Source organism: Lepus europaeus, chromosome 19 (assembly GCF_033115175.1).
Source record: "Lepus europaeus isolate LE1 chromosome 19, mLepTim1.pri, whole genome shotgun sequence".
In the NCBI taxonomy this organism is placed as follows: Eukaryota; Metazoa; Chordata; class Mammalia; order Lagomorpha; family Leporidae; genus Lepus; species Lepus europaeus.
Genome location: NC_084845.1, coordinates 66,985,277 through 67,004,433, shown reverse-complemented (window position 1 = coordinate 67,004,433; position 19,157 = coordinate 66,985,277).

Sequence of the window (19,157 nt, the reverse complement as noted above, 5' to 3'; positions counted from 1 at the left end):
TGGCTCAGGGATGTGGGTGCACTTTAACTGGGTATTCCAAGGCCCTCCTAGCGCAGGCACGTGACTGTGTGACAGGCTAGAGGACCCACTTCCAGGATGGGTCGTGCACGTAACTTGGCAAGAAGCCTCAGTTCCTCACGCCAGTGGGCATCTCCATGAGACTGCTTGAATGTCCTCATGATACTGAAACTGGTTTCCCCCAGACTGGATGACCCAGGACGGCATGGTGGCTTCTACATTGTCTTTCCGGGCTTGGCCTCCAGTGTCGCACACCCCACAGACTGGGGCAGTCGGATTCAGTATGGGGGGTACATAACATGGAGCTGTGAATACAGGAAGGTGGGGACTGTTGAGGGCCATGTTTGCATCGTGTGTGGTACCCCTTTCAGTCCCAGCTGTCAGCATTAATTGCAAACACAATTATCTTTGACATTTCATGGATTTCCTGAGCGTCTTACTGAAGTTCACTCCGTTAGATGCAGCCACATCCCAGGCCCCTTGGCAATCAGTCCTCCTCCCCACTGGGCTGCTCACACCAATGAGGGACGATGTCCTTGAGCTTCCGACAGGTCCTGTAGTCAGAGTAGCTCTCCAAGGTGCCACTTGAGGTGTTCAGAGCTTCGGCAGCTTCCTCTGTCATTTCCACACTAGCGGGCTCTTCCACATGTCAGCCCTATTCCGTGGGGGAAGAGGCTACACAGGACCTGAGTTCCAGGAGGAAGTGGGCATTGGACACTGAGGTGGAGCCTGGCTCCCTCTCCCCATTTTCTTACCACCTCCTCCACTCCAGTTCTAAATGGTGGATCTCAGCTCAGCATGAGGCCCTGGCTTAGTACCATGTTTGCTTGATAGATGATCTCAGCCAAACTCTTGGTTTCATTTTCATCTCTAAAGTAGATACTGCTGTATGCGGCTACTTTGTAGCTCCAGGCCGGTGGAGAACTGCCTCTATGTATCCGAATGGAGTTCACAATCCCTGCAGCGCCCAGGCCTCCTTTTGTTAATGGACATCATCACGGAGTTCCTCATGCCAGAAATGGGAGATTGTCTCTGACTCCTGTCACCCCGTAACTTGGCACACCTGACCCGCAGTTAGGCTTCTGACCAAGCCTCGGCTTGCCCTGCCGACAGGCGCTGCCACTCTCCCGCAGACTAATAATGGCCGCTGTGCTCTCCCCCCCCCCCTCCCCCCAGTGCACTGTCCGCAGGCCAAGTAGAGCCAGTCTATAAAAATACACTTCTTGCGTCACTTCTCCGCTCAGAACTCTCCTTGGATTTGGGTTCATAATCCTTAATGTTACCCAAGAGGCTGTCAGATCCTTTCCTGTGTTCGTCTCTTCACCTTCATCTCACGCCTCTCCCTCCTGCCCACACGATGTAACTTCTTGCAGGTTCCAGGGTGTTCATACTCCCCGCCCCCAAGTCCTTCTGGCTTATGTTGTTATCTCCATTTAAGTCTCTTCTCCCAGAGGCCATCCATGATCCAACAATTTAAGGTCTGCCTTCTTGGGGCCGGCGTTGTGGCATAATGGGTTAAGCCCCCACCAGCAGTGCTGGCATTCCATATGAGCACTGGTTTGAGTCCTGGCTGCCCCACTTCCAATCCAGCTCCCTGCTAATGGGCCTGGGAGAGCAGTGGAAGATGGCCCAAGTCCTTGGGCCCCTGCATGCACATGGGAAACCCAGAAGAAGCTCCTGGCTTTGACCTGGCTCAGCCTTGGCTTTGGCAGCCATTTGGGGAGTGAAGCAGCAGACAGAAGGTATATCTGTCCCTCTCTCTCTGTGACTCTGCCTTTCAAAAAAATATTTTTTAAAAAATCTGTTCTCTTATAGTAGCTCTCATAGCACCCTGTGTCTCTTTTACAACACCCATCACAACTGTCATCATTTATGCCATTATTTGTTTGATGTCTGTAAGTTCCACGGAAGCAGGGACATGGTGTTGGCTACTGCTATACCCCAAATGCCCAGAACAAAGCATTTCTCCAAGTATTTGTTGAATGAATGCCGTTTTTCTTGTTCTAAAGGCGACTACTCCCTTCAGGCTTACAGACAGTTTACAGTTTCTGAGCTTTTGAGGCCTTGGGAAGACAACCACCCTGCACTAGCACTTTGTGGTAACTAAGACTGGGCGAGGTATACCAAGTGGGGCATTCCCCATATGAGAAGGTGGAGAGATGAGATGCTGTAGCTGGTTCAGGGAAGGGGAGGGTGTGGGCAGAGTGGACGGTGATGTCTGCTCCCTCTGCATCTCAGTCGAAAACTGAGCACGTTAAAGGGCACTCCCTCCTCTAAGGGCAGGAGATGCTGCAGTTAGGAAATCCCATTAGCTGTAGGGTTTCCAGCTGACCTCGACCTGAGACTGAATCACCCAAACCTGTGTGAAGCCATAAAATGACTCTCAAGCTGGTGCACATGGGGATACTCCCAGAAACCAGGCTTGGGCCACCAGCGCTGCGCCCTCAGCCACTGTGTCTCAGGAGTACATGGGGGTTACAGGTACCCCGGGTGGCGGGTGACAGCAACGTGAGCATGTGTTGAGTACCTGAGAGCCCCGAAAGGAGCCCTGAGGTAATGCTGAATTGACCACATGTGTGGGAGCAGAGAGGGGTCTGGCCAGCCCGCTGGGAACACTTGCCTGATTTCCTGGCCAGAGGGCCCCCCACTGTCAACAGTAGCAATGATTTCAGGGCTAAATGACTCATCCTGACTTGAAATGGCCTAAGCTATGTCGTTCTCAAACCCCTGGGTTATTAAAAAAAAATTATTTCCCTAAATCACCTAACATAGTGATTCTAGGTAGGCCAACACGGTATTGCTTTGTCATGGGTTTAAGTAATGTACCAACAACTGTTGAGCCAACTTCTGCCTACAGTCCTTTCCAAAGCCTGTTCCCCAGCCTCCCAGATGGGAGAGAACGTAGCCTGCGAGAGTCTGCTTCTCAACTTTGACTCAGTTGTGCACCACCGCGCAAACCCTGGTCTTAGCGTCAATACCAGCAGCTTGTGTCTTATTAAAATTCTTACTGTTCAATAGCAATTATGCTTTGGAGGGTGACACCTGAGAGGTTGATGGCGGAAACCCACTTCCAGCCTTCCATGGGGCTGATCCCACCCCCCTGCACACCTGGCCAATCAGAAGACACCATTTTGACCACAGTCATAGGGCCAGGGAGAGTTAGTCCGCCTCTCCTTTTGAACTTGTCTCCCACAAGTCATTGCGAAAAACCCTGCCTGTTGTAACTGCTGCCGAGGGCTTTGCTACCCTGAAGCGGTGGACTGGGTTCTGCTAACCTTTGCAGTCCTGAGTCATCTATGTTAAGTGGAGCAGAGCCAAGAAACAGAGAGGGAGAAGCCCTCGATGACATCACTGGGGCTCCGTGACCCAGGCTGCCCACGCTGATTTATGTCCCAGGTCATCTGGCCACGTGAGTCTCAGTACAATTTTTTCTGCCTAAGCTCCTTCAAATTGAGCTTTTTTCTGGGAATTTGGAAAGGCTCTGTCCTGGGCACAGGGGAGCAAACCTGTGTTCTCAAAGGCAGCCACTCTCCGATCGCTCTGTGGCCTCTTCCTTACTAAGGGGATGGGCTTTCGGCCCCTGGGTGACTAAACATTTACTTGCTGCAGTTTTGCGTTTGGATGCGTTGTGTTTTCGAGAGTCAGGTTTATTCACATGGATCGGTGTTTAAGTAGTGAAGTTCAAGTCTCAATTTGTTTGGACAAAGTGATTTGTTCCCCCACAGAACATGGAGACCACACAGGGAAGGAACGGAACTGCTGTTTTGTCCACTTCTATATCCAGAGAATGTGGCATGGTCTTTGCCCAGTGTGTTTCTGTTGGCTTGGCAAATGAAGTTAGCATGCAGGCGCTCCTGTCTAGAACCATAGCCCCTTCCCAGTTATCCCTTCCACTGAACTGGGATGCCCTCCCTTCCCAACATGAGGAACACTGTTGAAACGGAGACTCCTGGGCAGAGATACCAGGAAGATCACTGAGCAGGAAGCTCTGGAATTGGTCCTTCAACAACCAGGAGCCTGAGATGGGAGGTGAGGAGATCGTCAGAACCAGTGACGTGGTATTCTTTGTCAGGTGTATTTCACCATAGAAGCAGTCTGCATGTATGCGTTAGACGGACCCCCAAACTCACCCCCTGGAGGCTCTGGGTCTGTAGGGTCTGTGTTGGCTGGGAGTCTGCACTCAGGTGTCTCTTAACTTCCAAGGAGGTGAAAAATCATCCCAGATAGCAAACACGTGTTCCCCTGCAGATGCTAAGTGAGAGGCCCCTGAGTTCTGCGACGCTTTCCTGTAGCAGGTGCTGGAGATACCCTTGCGGGTTGAATGAGCGAGGAGTGGGGACTTAAAGGACACAGACTCGAGTGGCCTCCCGCCTCGTCCTCTACACGGGGCCTGTTGTTCCTTCTCGACTGAGAAGCGCCCTGTGTCCAGTGCTGATTTGGCCGAAGGGCTCCTTTTGCAACCCACCTCATTGGTCCCAGGGGACTGATGCTTTAGCACAAAACAACCGTTGGCTGTTGAAAATCTAACTAGAACAGGAGTCAGCCAGTCTGCAGACTCTCTAAGTTATGCAAACTCCTACAACATTACACTTCGGGGTTTCAGAACCTGTGTGCAATAGGACAAGTCCCTTTATCACTGAACTCAAGTATCTCTGGCTGAGGCCCAACCTAGAGCACTGCCCAGATACAGGCGAGTGTTTCTCCAGCCAACAAGCGGTTCATAGGCAGTAATTTGCAGTGTTTCACAGTGCAGCATGGGTGCAGCATGGGTGCAGCATGCAAGTAATAATTCTTTGTTACTAATAGGTAGCATTTTAATCTTGGAAAATACTCGAGGGATTGTTTTTTTCACTCTGCTAGTAGAGCCTTATCATAGATCTGAAAGTAAGATATTTTATTACCAATGTATTTTTTTAATGTTCTAAAAGGAGTCATCTGACACTGCTAGAAGTCCCTAAGAGTTAATGTCCTAAATAGCTAATGGGAGTCTGAAACATGGCCCAATTTGAAAAGGAGTTGTTTGCTGCGTGGCAAATTCCAGTACCCACACTGGGTTGTAGTCACGCGCCTTCCAAGACAAACATTCTTAATACATCATTGAGACCGTTTGCAAAGAGTGTTCTCTGCGTGAGGCTCGCTCTTAGCCCCTTCAGTTTGCTCAGCACTTGAAGTAGGTGCATCGTTATTTCCAGCTTCTGTAAGAAGAAACCAAGACTTAGGCAAATGAAACACCATGCCCACAGTCACCCAAAGGCACCTACTGAGCAAGAGGCAAAGCTTCGATTTGAGCCAGGTCCGCTGACTCCAGAGACCAAAGGCTTTAACTGTCGCGTTTGAGGCTGTTTTATCATTTTTAGAGTGACAATGTTTAAAGCCAAATGTCACCCAGACTGTATTTACAATGAAATTTATTTTTTTTTGCAAATAAAGTAAATAATGACCTTTGCAACACAAATCCGTAACAAGTTACATCAACAAGCAAAGCATTATTCCACCACGTGAGTGTGTGTGTGGGGGGGAGGGTGGTTAAATCTCCTGGAATCCCGTGTGTGTGCGAGGCATGTAGCACGTATCTTCATCTCTCTCAATCCATGTCCTGAGATCAGAGCCTCGGGTTCACGGGATACAAACAAACAAACATCTGCCAAAGCAATGAAAGGCAAAGTCCCAACTTGCAAAGTGAAGTTCAGGAGCTCAGGTTCTGGAAGAGCAGGCTTGGATTACGACAGGCCAAAACAGCATTGAGGGGCCCTGAGCAGAGTCAGTCCTCTGTCAGTGGCAGTGAAACACACAGGAACGCCTCTGCTTGCCCATGGTGCCAGTCTGGCTCCAGAGAGGCCCCACATCTAACCACTCCCTCTCAGCTTCTCACATGAGCCTGCGAACAGCAGCGGCCGGAAACCAGGCAGCTGCATCCTAACAGCTACCTCAGTTCCAGGTCCACTGGTTACCAAGACACCGGTTGCCATGGAAACAGAGAGCTCTGGGAGAGAGGTGTGGGAACCTGATAGAGATCTTCTTAGATGTTTCAATTCACCCTCATGGGAAGGGAACTTTCAGCAGAGCATTTCAGAGTGGAGGCGTCTCCAGCCACTGGGAGTACCTTAGGCTTCTAACCCGACGTTAAAGAATCCTTTGGTAGTGGGGGATCCTGGCCTCTTAGTGCTCAAAGGACACGTGCATTTCTTTGCACTTCCTTAGCCCTGTCTGGGATCCATCTCCTTTTCTGCAGTTGGGATTTTGGGCAAATTGTGCCTCTCACAATTATGCATTCCCTCCTCATCTTCAGGAGGAGCTCCCCTGGGTGAAGTGGTGCAGAGCACTTGTGTCACCTGCAAAGCTCTATTCACACGGATCCCTAATGAATAGTGGTTTTACTGGGAAGCAGTGGAAGAGTTTGGAGGAGAGCTGGCAATACACTGCTAATAATGGATGAGTTTGAGACATTAAAGCAGAATGTTCAGTGAATAGTGAGCAACATGGGGTTAGATTTTGAAAGAGAACTGATGTGCAGAAGTGATGGTTGTAATAAAAGCATTTCATTGTTTTGCTGCTGTATAACAGATGCCAATTTAGTGTGGTTTAAATACCTGGATTCAGTGATGTTTTCCATTCTGAAAAATGAGCATGGTCACAGGTCCATCCTGGTCTCCCACACAGGTGGCAGAGGCCTAATTACTTGGGCCAATTCCACTGCCCTCCCCGGCATATTAGAAGGGAGCTAGATCAGAAGCAGAGGGCTGGCACTCAAACTGAAACTACAGTGTTGGATGCTGGCCTCCTATGTGGCAGCTTAACTTCCTGCTGTACAATGTCTGCCCCACAATGTGACATTATGATACATGTATACAACATGTGACAGTCATATCAGGGTAACTGTCATACCTGCTGCCTCGGACACGACTTCTTTGTGTTGCAAACATAAACCCTGTCTATTAGCTGTTTAATCAAAATCAGTCATGGCTATTATGTTGTGCTACAGGACATCAGAAGTTAGTTTTCCTGTCCAGCTGGAACTATTAACCTTTCTCTCTCCACCCTCTCTCCCCTACACCCTTCCAGGCTCCGATAACCACTCTTCCTTGAGATCAGCTTTTAGGTTGCTCACTTAAATGAGAACATGCAGTGTTTGTCTTTCTGTGCCTGAATTATTTCACCTGATACAAAGTCCTCCAGTTCCATCCATCTTGCTACAAATGATATCTTTTTATGGCTGAATAATACTCCATTTTGCATATATTCTCCATTTTTTTGACCATTTGTCCATTGGTGGACATCTGGATTAATTCTCTATCTTGACTATTGTGAACAGAGCCATGATAAACATGCAAGAACAGGTGTCTCTTCAACTTCATACTGATTTCAGTTCCTTTGGGTACATACCAAGTAGTGATACCACTGGGTCACGTGGTAGTTCTAGTTGTGCTTTGTGAAAGAATCGCCATACTGTTTGCCATAATTGCTGTACTAGTGGTTTTTTTTTTAGCTTTTTGATACTGGCCATTCTTATTGGGGTGAGATTATGTTTTGTTGTGGTTTGATGTGAATTTTCTTCATGCTTAGTGACTACTGAGCACTTTGTCGTGCCCTTGTGTATTTTCTTTTCTTTTCTTTTTTTTTTTTTTTTGACAGGCAGAGTGGACAGTGAGAGAGAGAGAGACAGAGAGAAAGGTCTTCCTTTGCCGTTGGTTCACCCTCCAATGGCCGCCGCGGCTGGCGCGCTGCGACCGGCGCACTGCGCTGATCCGATGGCAGGAGCCAGGTGTTTCTCCTGGTCTCCCATAGGGTGCAGGACCCAAGGACTTGGGCCATCCTCCACTGCACTCCGGGGCCACAGCAGAGAGCTGGCCTGGAAGAGGGGCAACCGGGACAGGATTGGTGCCCCGACCGGGACTAGAACCCGGTGTGCCGGCGCCGCAAGGCGGAGGATTAGCCTAGTGAGCCGCGGCGCCGGCCGCCCTTGTGTATTTTCTATTGAGAAATGTCCATTCAAATAATTCATCTGTTTTTGAAAACAGATCATTTGCTTTTGCTATTGAGTTGAGTTCCACATAAATTCTGAGCATCAGTCCCTGGTCAGATAGTTGGCAAATACCTTCTCCCCTTCTGTAGATTGTCTCTAGAAGTTCTATAGTTTGGGGTCTCACATCAAGTCTTTCATCTGTTTGACTTTTCGTATCGGGAGAAATTGGGGCCTGACTGCGTGTCAGCTTTCCTAGCACCATTTACTACGGAGGTTTTCCTTACTCTCAGGTGTGTTCTCGCTCTTTGTCAAAAATATTAGTAATATACACTTGAAGTTATTTCTGCTTTCTGTTTTCCAATTGTCTAAATGTCTAGGCTTTGTTTTTGTTTGTAAGATTTTTTGTTTGTTTGTTTTTTGGATTTTTTGCCAGTACCATACTGTTTTGGTTATTTTAGCTTTAGTAGTATGCTTTTTTTTTTAAAAAAAAAGATTTATTTCTTTATTTGAAAGAGTGACACAGAGAAAGAGAGACACACACACACACAGAGAGAGAGAGAGAGAGAGAGAGAATTTTCCATCTTCTGGTTCACTTCCCAAATGGCCCTAATGACCAGGGCTGGGCCAGGCTGAAGCCAGTAGCCAGGACCTTCATCCAGGTTTTCCACTGGCTCCAGAAACATTGATTTTCTTTTAAAAAAATGTATTTATTTACTTGAAAGAGAGTTATGAAGAGTCACAGAGAGGCCAAGGGAGAGGGAGGGAGGGAGGGAATGAGGGAAGGAAGGAAATCTTCCATCTGGTGGTTCACTCCCCAGTTTGCTGCAACAGCCGGAACTGAGTTAATCCAAAGCCAGGAGTTTATTCCAGGTCTTCTACGCAGGTGCAGGGGCCCAAACACCTGGGCCATCTTATGCTGTTTTCCTAGGCCATAGCAGAGAGCTGGATCAGAAGTGGATCAGAGAGCTGGATCAGAGCTGGATCAGAGAGCTGGGACTTGAACTGGCAGACATATGGGATGCAGGCACTGCAGGCGGAGGCTTTACCCATTACACCACAGCGCTGGCCCCTGTGGTATGTCTTAAAGTCAGGTCTTGCAGTGCCTCAAGCTTTATTCTTTTTCCTTAGGGTTGTTTTGACAACTTGTGGTTCTATATGAATTTTGTGATTTTTTTTTTCTGTGAGCTAAAGTTCTATGAACGTCTGTATTTTGGTAGAAATTTCATTGAATCTGTAGATTGCTTTAAGTATGGACATTTTAACAAAAAATTTCTAATCCATGAATATGGATATGTTTGTGTGTCTTCTTGAGTTTTTCTTCACTGTTTGGTCTGTTTCATTGTAGGGATCACTTACTTCCTTGGTTAAATTTATTCATTCATATATATATATATATATAATAGCTGTTATGAATTGGGTTGATGTTTGATTTCTTAGCAATTTTGTTATGACAGTATAAAACTACTGATTTTTATGTTTTATATCCTGCAACCTTTCTGAATTCATTTATCAGTTCTAACAAATTGTTGGTGGAGTGTTGAGGTTTTTCTGTGTATAAAATCACACAGAGACCATTTGACCTCCTCATTTCCAGTGTGGATGTCTGTCTGTGACTGGAAAGTACAGACACCACACACACATACACAAACACACACACACACATACACAGGGAGGGAGGGTGGGAAGGAGGAAGATCTTCCATCTGCTGGTTCACTCTCCAAATGCCTGCAATAGCCAAGGCTGGTGCCAGGCTGAACCCAGGATCTCAGAACTCAATCTCAGTAGCACATGTGGGTGGCAAGGACCCAAGTACATGAACCATCACCTGCCACCTCCCCGTGTGCACATTAGCAGGAAGCTGATACCAGAAGCAGAGCAGGGACTTGAACCCAGACCCTCCAATGTGGGATGCAGACATCCCAAGTGGCATCTTAACAGCTGTGCCAAACACTTACTCTGTGTTTCTTTCTTTTGCCCTGTGACTCTGGCTAAGACTTGGGCTACTGCATGGCGTATGAGTGGCAAGAGTAGTCATCCTTGTCTTGTTCCTGAATGGGAACGTTTTCAGCTTTTCCATGTTCATTATAACGTAGCCATGGGCTTGTCCTACATAACCTTTATTGTTAAGGTATGTTTTTCTCTATGTAATTTTTTGAGGATTTTGTCATGAAGAGATGGTACATTTTTTCAAATGCCTTCTTTGTATTTTCAGAGCTAATGATGAGATATTTGTGATTAATTCCAGTATGTGGTGAATTAAGCTCATGGTTTTACGCCTGTTGAACTCCTTGTGTCCCTGGGATAAATCTCACTTGATCATGGTGTATGATGGGCTGTTTTTGATTGCTGGTATTTTATTGAGAATTTTTGCATCTATGTTAAACAGGAATATTGGCAGGGGTTTTTGCTGTTCTTTTGTCCTTGTCTGGTTTTTTGATGCAGGATAATGCTAGCCCCATAGAATAAGTTTGGAAGAGTTTACTCTCTTTCAATACTTTAGAATAATTTGGAAAGAATTAGCAGTAGCTCTTCAAAACTTAAATAAATTGAAGCAATGAAGCCATCAATACTGTGCTTTTCTCAGTTGCAAGACTTTTTTTTTTTTAAAGATTTATTTTACTTATTTGAAAGACAGTTACAGAGAGAGGTAGAGACAGAGAGAGGTCTTCCATGTGCTAGGTCATTCCCCAGATGGCAGCAGTGGCTGGAGCTGAACCCATCTGGAGCCAGGAGCTTCCTCCGGCTCCTGCCCTCACTGCCCTCCCATGTGCTTTAACAGGGAGCTGGATCAGAAGCGGAGCAGCTGAGACTCAAACTGGTGCCCATCTGGGATGCTGGCACTGCAGCCGCTGCTTTAATCCACTGTGCCACAGCTCCAGTCCCTGTTGGAAGATGTTGTATGACTGACTGAATCTCATTACTCATTATTAGTCTGTTCCAATTTGGTAGGTTACATGGGTCCAGAGATACATCCATTTCTTCGAGGTTTTCAAATTAGCTGGTAGATAATGATCCCTAATGATTAGTAGAGAATAATCCCTAGTGATTCTTCGTGTTGGTGTGCTTTCAGTTGTAATGTCTCCTTTTTCATTCTTGATTTCATTTTTTATATTAGCCTAGTTTGTCAATTTTGCTTATTTTTTCAAAAAGCCAGATCTTAATTTCATTGATTTCTCTGTTTTTGTTTTTGTCTTTAGTTACTATTCCATTTATTTCTGCTCTGGTCTTATTTTTTCATTCCATTGATTGAGTTTTCATTCCTTCAGTGGCATCACTAGGTTGTTTCTTTGAAGTATTTCTGTCTTTGCTTTGATGGAGCCACTGACAGCTATAACTTCTCTCATAGCATCCCACAGGTTTGGGTACACTGTGTTTTTATTTCCATTGGTTTCAAGGAACTTTTAAATTTCCCTGTTAATTTCCTCCTGGGCCCACTGGCCGTCCAAGAGAATGATGTTTAATTTCTAAATATTTGTGCAGTTCCTGGAGTTCGTCGTGATGTTGATACCTAGCTTTATTGTGCTCAGGGAAGATCATGTTGTGATTTCAGCTCTGAATTTGTTGAGACCTGTTTTGTGTCCGAACATGTGATCTGTGCACGAGAATGTTCTGCATGCTGATGATAATGTGGGTCCTGCAGCTGTTCACTGTAGTGTTCCATACCTGTCTGTCAGGGCCGTTTTATCCGCTGTGTGGTTTATCTTTGATTCTTGGTTGTTTTGTTTTGTTTCCCAGTTTTCATCAACTGCTGTGTTAGTGTCTGTGTCTCCCTTGAGATATAATACAGTTTATTTTCTATAATTGAACACTCTGCTGTTGAGTGTACACATATTAACAAAAGATTTCCTCTTAGTGATCCCTCTATTACTGTACAGTGATAGTTTGTCTCTTTTTTGACTTGAAGTCTGTTTGATCTAATTTAGCATGGCTATTCCTGCTCCTTTTTTGTTTCTATTTGCATGATATGACTGTATCATGCTGCAGAGGTCTGAGCTGGGTCAGCCTGGAGCCAGGAGCTTCTTCTGGGCCTCCCATGCAGGTACAGGGGCCCAAGGACTTGGGCCATCTTCCACTGCTTTCCCAGGCCATAGCAGAGAGCTGGATTGGAAGTGGAACAGCTGGGACTCAAACCAGTGGCCATTTGGATGCCAGCACTGTTGGTGGCAGCTTTACCCATTATGCCACAGCGCCAGCCCCCTCAGGTGGATTCTTTATTGTGGTGTCTGTGTCACTTCCTCAGCTGTGGGCAACACTGGTGACATCTAAGGTGTCTCAGCAGCCTGGGCTACAGGGGGCTGTAGGATTATGCCATCAGCTGTGATGCGTCTCGTTTGGGCAGTGCACCAGCTGTGATTATGGGGAAATCGATCAGCTTCTGCAGGTCATCCGAGGGCAGGGTCACCAAGGTGGGCACAGCACAGCTTGCCTGATGGCTGGTCAGGTTGTCTGCCAATGTCTGAGGGCCACAGTGGATCCAGACCACACCAGTGGGCCCAGATGGGGTCACTCTTGGTGTCCCAGGGCTGCACAGGTTACTTTTTGGGGCTTCTGGAAGCTGGCCTGTTCAAGGAAACCTTCCCAGCTGCTTCTGAGGGCCAGCAGTGGGTGAGTGGGGCCGCTCTTCTTTCTCTCAGGGCCCAAGTTGGCTAAGCTTAGTACAATGGGGCTGCTCAACTGCTTTTGGGGGCTACAGGATGATGGTTGGGGCTATCCAGCTACTTCTTGGGGACCCCGGTGGGCTGAGCCACTCGAGGAAGGCTGGCCAGCTGCTTCCTGGGGCTGTCAGTGGGTGGACAGGCCACTCATCTACTCCCCAGGGTGTCTGTGGATGGAGCTGCTCGGGGCAGTCTGGCTGCCTGGTGGTTTTGTGGGGCCATGAGTTTGTGGGTGGTATCAGCAGATGGGTTCACATTTGGCCAAGCTGCTGGGTGCGGATGCCCAGCTGCTTTGCAGGACCATGGGCAAGTGGAGTCTCAGGATGAAACTGTGCAGTAGGGATCAGGTAGGGGTGACCTGGCGGCTACCAGAACCGGGCCCAGAGCCTGGGAGGGCTACGGTTCTCCCACACCCACTCGCTCTTTCTGCACCCGGAGAGCTCCCTCTGGGTTCAGGGTTGAACTAAAACTGCAGCAGTGGCTGCTCTGTGCTTAGTCCCCTCTTCGTGAGGACATCACCTGTCTCTGAGCTCTGCCTGTGAGCTCGTGGGGACACTGCCTATCTCTGCCGCAGCCCCACTGCACTCGGCCACCCTGCCTTGAATGCGCCAGTGCGGTGACCGCCGAGTTTTCCTCATTTAGCCTCTGTTGCACTGAGAAACGTGGCAGGCCCCCGAAGTCGGCCACCTTGGTAACGTTGCCCTCTGAGTCTTGCTGTATATAAACACCCGCCGTCGTGATTGGATGTTACACAGCACCCCAAGATGACATGTCAGTGAAGCTCTTACTCCTATACTGTTTTTTTAAAGATTTTTTTTTTTACTTGAAAGTTACAGTCACACACAGAGAGAGAAGGAAAGGTAGAGCGAGAGAGAGGGTGGGGGAGGTCTTCCTTCCACTGGTTCATTCCCCAATTGGCCACAAGGGCTGGAGCTGCGCCGATCTGAAGCCAGGAGCTTTTTCCAGGTCTCCCACATGGGTACAGGGTCCCAAGGACTTGGGTCATCTTCTACTGCTTTCCCAGGTCATAGCAGAGAGCAAGATCAGAAGTGGAGCAGCCGGGTCTCGAACCAGCATCCATATGAGATGCCGGTACTGCAGGCAGCGGCTTTACCCACTACGCCACAGCTCCGACCCCTTTATTCCGATACTTTTACAACACTTGTTTGTAATTCATTAACATGGATGTAAACGTAACTGTGCAGATAATACATGGATATGTTTTCTTATAAAAAGATAAAACCCTACAATAATGCCAAAGATGCTTTCTTTCCAATGTCCCTTATATTCCATATATGTATATATTTTTATTCACAGTAGGGCTAGTATTTATCCATACTGTCTTCCTATGTACATTTCCTTCTGCTACTGTGTCTCACTCCATGGGCTGCAGTGAGTGCGTGTTGAAACAGTAGTATTGGGGCTGGCGCTGTGGTGCAGAGGGTTAAAGCCCTGGCATCCCATATGGGCACCGGTTCTCGTCCCGGCTGCTCCTCTTCCAATCCAGCTCTCTTCTCTGGCCTAGGAAAGCAATGAAAGATGGCCCAAGTCCTTGGGCCCCAGCACCCACGTGGGAGACCCGGAGGAAGCTCCTACCTTTGGGTCGGCACAGGCTCTAGTTGTTGTGGTCAGCTGGGGAGTGAGCCAGCGGATGGAAGACCTCTCTCTCTGCTTCTCCTTCTCTCTCTCTGTAACTCTGACTTTCAAGTAAATAAATAAATCTTTAAAAATAAAAAGTAGTATTAAGGATCTGCTGACTGAAGCAGAGTGCAGGTGTGACCATATGCCCCATTTTACCCCTGACACTCCCAATTTTAAGCCTGTAGTCCCAACCTATTAAATAGGACCCCTTTACCCTCTCCAATGAGTTTCACTTTGTATCATATATTGTACAGTCCCCCTATAAGTAAGATACTGCAATTGTATTTTAGGGAAAATCTCAGTTTAGTGTAAGTATCATAGAATATGGCAGAAAATCTGACTTGCAAGATGTAGCAATATTCTACCAACAGTGAAACATCAGTGTGAAATTACCCAGGTCAGGAAGATGTGTTTGCATGTTCACTGGTGATTCTTACATCTGGCCAGCCGCCAGGCAGGTTTAGTGGTGGAGGAGCAGGCAATCCAGCACATAAGATTGTAAAAGCAAGTGCTGGTCATCAAAAAAGAAAAACACAAAGTGAAAAAAAAGTACATATGAAGGATCCTTGTTCATCACAAGCAAAATACAGCTAATATCATCATCATGATAGCAAACAATAATTTGAATAAATTCCTCTGCAAGAAGCCATCATATATATAGAAAAATAAATATTTCAGTAAATATTTGTACCATTTATGCCATACAATGATATATTTGAAAGAATTCCAACATCAGCTTTGTGAATACAGTAAACTGTTTCTCCAAATACAATAGCATTCATCCAGCAACAAAAGAAACATTTCAGTGAATTCAAACAGAAGTTGATATTCCAGTAAATATGGCATCCTAAGTCCCAGGTTTTGTAGAACACATCATAAATATTTTGCTTTTCATTTTCTCAAAGCCTGGAAATCTACCTACACAGGTAATTCTCTGTAATTGCCCATCGCTGCATTCATAGTAGTCAGTAATGGCCTCAGACAATGCATCACCCCTCGTAAACCTACAACTACTACTCCTGTAATTGTACTGCCTCTAATTTGGCTAACAGCACAGTTCTTCCTGGACCAGTCCTGTTAGGGGCACGTGGCACTGCTGAGCCCTACCCCATCTGCCCAAGAGCCCGTAGCTCCTCAGGTGTGAAGCTTTCCAAATCCGACTGTCTCATTACCTCTGGTTGTGCTGCCTCTGGCTGTTGCACCTCCCTACCCCCGCCTCTTCCCCCTCGAAGGATGAGGCTGGGCTGGACGGTCTAACGCCTACACATCCACTGCCCTGATACTGACAGGACAGCAAGCTGGCTGCAAGAGACGAGGCTGAGCACGTGACCTTGGTAGCTCCTAGCGTAAACCTTGGACTTGAGATGCGTGTGATGGCGTGGACAGTGTCTTATTTGTGACTGTCAAGTAAGGTAACTGTGCCTGATTCGATTTAACAGCCTTGTTTTCCATTATGTAAGTACACAGCCGTCAGTCTGGCCATTTCCTTGCTGGTAGTCGGTTTGGTTAGAGCTTGCCACTCTGTAAACACCAGAGCCTGCATGTTCTTGGATGCATTGCCTCGGAAAGGCACCTGAGTGAGTCTTCGTGATGGATATCCAGAAGTGGAACTGGAATTGCATTCACTTGTTCATTTAGAAAAGTATCTAACTGTAGCTTAAAGAAAGAGAGGTTTGTTTTCAGGTCATAAGGTGTCCAGTAGTGGGCCTTGGAGGAGGGGTTGTATCAGGGAGCCGGTCCCATCTTTCTGTTCGGTTAGATCTTCATTCTGCAATTTTCACCCCGCAGTCCTGGGAAGGTGGTGCCACTCAGGGGCCTCACTACAGGCAGGGAGGATGGGGAAGAGAAACAGGAAATCGGGGTCTATTTCTTAAAAAAAAAAAAAAAAAAAGCTTTCCTGAAATCTGTGCTTCCATCCATCGCCAGAATGGGACCGCGGGTACCTCTAGCCCAGTGCCAGAAAATGTGCAGGGAGAGGGGACTGCGGGCGGGGCTCGGGTTGGGCACACTGTGGATTTGTCTTCCACAGCATTTGTACAAACAGCCCTGCCACCAGCGTTCCCGGTTCCCACCACACCGTCCCCAGAACTAGCGTACATTGAAGTTTTTGCCAATTTGGTACACAAAAGAAAGGCACTGGGTTTTTCAACGCTGACACTGGTGTGGTTCCCACCCAGGATGGCATCTCGTCAGATGTTCTGAGACCTTTGTGTGGACTTGTCGGATACATTCTGGGTAATGTTTTTATCATACAGTGTCTCACTCAAACGCCTGCTTTTTAACTTTGTCTTAGATATCTTTAATTTCTTAAAAAGCTTTATTTGAAAGGCAGAGTTAGAGGGAGAGGCAGAGACAACTTCCATCCACTTCCCAAATGGTCGCAGCTGCCAGAGCCAGGCCAGGAGCTTCATTAAGGTCTCCCACATGGGGGCAGGGGCCCAAGCATTTGGGTCCTCTTCTGCCGCTTCCCAAGGCGCCTTAGCAGAGAGCTGGACAGGTAGTAGAGCACACAAAACACAAAGCGGTGCCCACATGGGACTACACCACAACACCAGCCCTAGTTAGCTTTTCATTTGAATTTATTTTTAATGCTAAATTAATCTATTAGGAGTCTTTAATAGTTCATGAAGATCTTTCCCATTCTGAAGAAAAAAGATATGTAAATTTTTTTCATAGTTTTTGGGTCTTGTTTTTTACCTTCGTGGTTTACTTTACGAAATGAGACTTGAATCTGGTATCTTTTTTTTTTTTTTAAGATTTATTTATTTATTTGAAAGGCAGAGTTACAGAGAGAGAGAGAAAGAAAGAGAGAGAGGTCTTCCATCCGCTGCTTCATTCCTCAAATGGCCACAACGGCCAGAGCTGTGCCGATCTGCAGCCAGGAGCCAGCAGCTTCTTCTGGGTCTCTCATGTGAGTGCAGGGCCTCAAGAACTTGGGCCATCTTTCACTGTTTTCCCAGGCCATAGCAGGGAGCTGGATCAGAGTGGAGCAACCAAGACATGAATCGGCGCCCATATGGGATGCTGACACTGCAGGCGGCGGCTTTACCTGCTACACCACAGCACCGGCCGCTGAACCTGGTATTTTTAAGTGACTAGTCAGTTGCCTCAACATAAATGGATTACTTATCCTTCTGCTAAATTCAAATTCTAGCTCCCTGATTTCTACCCCACTCCCAACTTCATTTATCTTTTATTGTGAGGATAACAGTTTCTATCATTAAAGATTCGTAAGCTCTTTTATATTTGCCAGGACACAGGTCTCCTCCCACTTCTTTTGATGTTTAATTGACATAATGGTGCATACAGCGTTTGTGGGGTAAGTGCAACCTGTCAGTGCACGCATGCAGTGTGTAATGATCAGATCAGGCTACTCTGCGTTTCCACCACCTCAAACATGCATCGTTCTTTGTGTGGGGAAATTTGAAAACTGTCCCTCCCAGCTGTTATGAAGTATGCAATTCATTGTTGTCAACCCTGGTTATCCAAGTGTGCTATGCAGCAATGGAAGTTACTCCAGTTTTTCCACCTGGACCCCTGAGCCCATTACCCATCCTCTCTCTACCCTTCACTCTGCCCCGCCCCGCCTGACTCTGGTAAGCGCTGTTCTGTCCTTCCAGGAGATCAGCTTTCAAGTCCTCATATAAATGAACATGTGCTGTCTGTGTTTCTGGGCCTGACTGACTTCACTTAACATAATGTCATCTGTGCTCATCCACGTTACTGCAAGGGACAGAATTTCATTGTTGACGGTTGACTAGTATTCCACAGTATATATACCACATTTTTAAATCCATTCATCCAATTGACACTTAGGTTGATTCTGTATCTTGGCTATTGTGAATAGTGATGTCCCTTGTTTACACTGATTTCAATTCCTTTGAATATACAAGAATTCTAGATAGTAATCCCTTGTTGGACAGTTTGCAAACATTTTTTTCCTATCCTGTGGGTTGTGTCTTTGCTGTCTCGTGTGTTTTCTTTGCATTGTAGAATTTCTAAAATTGGGTGAAAATTCTTTTGTCAATTTTTGCTTTTGTTACCTGTGATTTGGGTGGAGGGATGTTGATCATATCCAGCAGGTTTCACACTCAATAATGGCAAACAAAGTTTTTCCTCTAAGATCAATAACAAAGCAAGGTTGCCCACTCTCCACTTCTATTCAACAGGGTAGTAGAAGTAAGTTCTAGACAGAGCAGGAGAGAAAAGAACTAAAAGGCATCCAAGTTGGAGAGGAAAAAGAAAAATTATCTCTTTGCAGATGACATGATCTTACATGCAGAAAACCCTACATTTCCATGAAAAAGTTAGAACTAATAAACTAGTTCAGTAAAGCTGTAGGATCCGCAATCAACACATAAAAAGTAATCAGGTTTCTGTATACCTACAGCAAGTGATCTAAAAGAAAATTAAGATGCCATTTCCAATAGCATCAAAAATGAAAAATAAAACACATAGGAATAAATTTAACCACAGAGATGAAAGTCTTGTATGCCTAAATCTAATTTGCTAAAGAAAGTAAATGGAGGGACCGCTCCTGCTGATGGGTTGGAAGAGTTAAGAGTGTTGAAATAATGCCAGTGAAGTCCATAGATGCAGTAGATTCCCAATCATAACCCCACTGGCATTTTTTATAGAATCAGAAAAGGGCAGTTCTACAATTCATCTGGAACCACAGAGAATGCCAAATAGGACAATCTGAAAAAGAACAAAGGTGAGGGCTCATACTTCCTGATCTCAAAACATTACGGAAGTATGGTAGTCAAAGCAGTATGGCCTGGCATGAAGACAGACATAGAGATCAAGGGAACAGAATTGAGAACCCAGAAATAAAAGATCTCTGTCTCTCTCTGTGTCTAACTCTGCCTGTCAAAAAAAAA